We start from the raw sequence: 3576 nt of genomic DNA on the forward strand, positions 1-3576 counted from the left end.
TTCCACCTACTATTTTCAGTGTTATAGGACACTTTTTCTCGATACATTAAAAAATTAGTAAGTAAATAAAGTAAGTAAGTAAATATTTATTTGACTACGAAATCATTATTTTTTGTCCTATGTCTTATTCTTAAGATGGAATAACTTTCTAAATATTACCATAAATATAATATATTATAAATGTATATTTTTTATCTATGCCTGTTTGAAACAATAAAAAGTACTATTATAATAATAAATAAGAAAACTTAATAGTATGTCTAAGACTTTAAAACAAATTAAGCAAAAATAAATAATAACTAAAAGTTTTTCTAAATAAAACATAATTAATAATTGATAAAAAGAAAATGTCTAGGAAAAATTAGACATTAGACGAAAAAAATCCATATTCGAATCAATTTTTAAAAAATATGGGTGAGAAAGGTTCTTTGAAAAAAAATTGAAACTGGAGAGGGGGAATAGTTCACACTAATTTTTATATTGTATACTCAAAAGTCAAACATGCCATGTTTATATCATAAATGTCCATAAGGCATAAACCATAAACAAATTAACTGTAATTTAAGTAGGAACAAAATATTTATCTACATTGATTCATATCTTAATTATAAATTATAATAGAATTGATACACCGTGGTGCATCACATAACAAAATAGATTCTAGATAAATAGAAAAATATTTATTATGTCATAAATCATAATGTACTTAACCTATACAGAACATTTTTTGGTAAATTGAGTTTTTGAATTTTCCCTGGGAAACATACATAATACCCAGCTGACTAGAACTCTATAGCCGCTTCAAATGTCTCCAGCACATAATAGATTAAATTGGATTTGTTCTGACAAAGTGTGGCTCCAACTAAGACTGTATAAAAATATGCTGTCAATTTGAAAACAACTTGTGAACATTTTAATATTTTATCTAGACGACTAGACATATTATTATAGTAAACACTACCATGTCGTCCTGTCGTACCGTGTCCAAAAGTTTGAGCTCGACCACGGCTTTTATCTATAGTCGTGAGCTCAACCCAACTGGAAATTTTCTGTGGTTTGTGAATGGCACCATAATGAGAATACAATAAATAAGCCACACGACCCCTTGTTTGTTTTTTAATAGTGTCTTACGGTTTATGTCACCATGTGATTGTGATCATCTAGAAAATTAATAATTAAAATTAAGATGATTTGAAATATATTACCTTACAAATATATAAGTACGTAGTTACCTGCCTGAACCTTTATTTTCAAACTTATGCGTATTATACTAGTAACAAAATGTGTTAATTATTGTTATACCGTATACGTTAGTTAAAAATATGTAGGTTAAAGATTAAATTTATCGTCGTTATACTAATCACAATAATCAATGCCATCTTCATTAAACTTTTAAAATAGTTTTTTCAAAGAATCTATTATAACATTGCTATGACATAATACGATATAATATTATTTATTGATATATGATTGTTACATTTACACAATAATTAAAAATGAAGATTATTTATTTTTATATTGTAATTAAATACCAATTAATTACCAATCAATGTTGATTTTGATTTTTGACGATAAACTTTTAATACGGGTACGAGTAAGTAATTATATAAGTGATAAATGGTTAAAAATAGATAACTGTTTTGGCTTGAATGTTTACCAAAACTCAGTAAACATAATAGACCAGTTATTATTATAAAATATAAATACAATAACAGTCAACAAGACAATATCAAATGTGATATATTAATAATAACGTTTCAAAACATAAATTTGTAGTAGTGTACATTTATATACTATAGAGTTAAAATTAAAATCCAATTCTCCAACTAATATGATACAAAGACAATTAATTCTTTGCGTGTAACGAGATCATTTTTTTTAGAGAGTAAAATATTTTTTAAGGTGTGTATACCCCCCCCCCCCACACACACACACACACACATTTATTTACCACTGTGAATTGGTAATATTATAGGTAAAATAATGGTTTGTTAAGTTTGTTTGTACGCGTTGAGGTAATTGGAAATTGACAGCAATGAACATTTCACAGAGAAAAGACATTTGAGCGTTTTATTATCGTTACATAATATTGAATTAAGAACAAATTATTTTCAGAACAAAAGCTTTGATTTTGAAGTTTCAATTTAAAGTGTAAATAGTTTGTGTAAACAATTTACTTATCATAGTTATAGAAGTTTAAAATTAAAAATATTATTGGAAAATGGACAAATTGTGTCACTATATACTCCAAAATTCGATTTGTTTGCATCAAAGTTCTCCTAATAAAATTATGCTGTGGAATAAGCAATTAAAAATGATTGATGTCATTTAAAAAATGATCATAATGAAAAATAATAACCAATATTTTTTTCTTAGAATAGCTAATGTTATTTTTTAAAGACTAAAAATTAAATAATAGAAATATTTTCAAAACTATTAATAGTTTTTGAAAGAAATGAGTGTCTGCGATGAATCGCCCGGTGTAGCATAACATTTTTATTTGGTAATACTATAATAATGTATTATTGTATTAATATTAGAACATTATATTGTACATAATATACTAAAATGAAAAAAGTACGAGCACTATTATAATAATATAACATGTATTTATCATAGTTTCCATAAGATTTTTCAACGAGGGGTGTTTACGATTGCATGTTCCCAAACATAAAAATTGAGGATTCCTGAAAACGCAAACGTGTTGTTATGCGTATCCAATTTGGAGAAAGGGCGGTAGACGATAGTAGAAACCCTCACGAAGACTATTCATCAACACGAAAAAAAGTAGACGACGATATTATCATGGTAGTCGAATAAAAGCTAACGCAGGGATCGAATTATCAATGACGATCGTGACGAATCGGGCCCCGGCTTACCTACACACATACTATATAACTGCAGTCGGACGCGGTGTTAATAATAATCATTATCGTAAAGGTTGAGGTGGCAGTGGCGGGGGGGAGGGTACCTATACACTTACTCCGAGTTCCTAGCAGTCTGTCGTACCCGCACGTATTATTATTATTACGGACGAGGCACGTCGGGTGGTCGCGCAGCCCCCCCCACCCCCGCCACGGGTCTTGGAGTGGCGTTAATGCAATGTGTGTTCCACACCTGCCGGTCGGCGGCGTCGTCGGACCCATTGGTTCCCAGGATGCGGCGTCGGCGGGAAAAGAAAGAGAAATAAAAAAAAAAACCGTTGGGCCACCGCGCCGCCGCCGCCGCCCGGAACGTGACTGCCGTCCTGGAGCGGAAATCCAGAGAGTCAAAGTCCGCGGTGGATGGTGGAAGGGGGTGGTCTGGAGGGAGAGCCAGTATAATATTTTATTGCCGGCGTGTTTCTTTGTGGCCCGCGTGCAAAGAGTCTCTTATAAGTTATAATAATAATAATAAGGCGACCCCGGCGTTACTCCGTGGCGTGCCTTCTCGCCGCCGAGTGCCGACAACCAGTTTTTGGGTTCAACAAGTTTGTCGAACGACCGACGAGCGCGCGCACCTCGTATCTCGGCCGCCGCGATACACCGTCAACACATCCCCACCGCCGCCACTGCCGCGTGACCGTTGCCGCCACTG

Source organism: Myzus persicae, unplaced genomic scaffold (assembly GCF_001856785.1).
Source record: "Myzus persicae strain clone G006 unplaced genomic scaffold, MPER_G0061.0, whole genome shotgun sequence".
Taxonomy (NCBI): Eukaryota; Metazoa; Arthropoda; class Insecta; order Hemiptera; family Aphididae; genus Myzus; species Myzus persicae.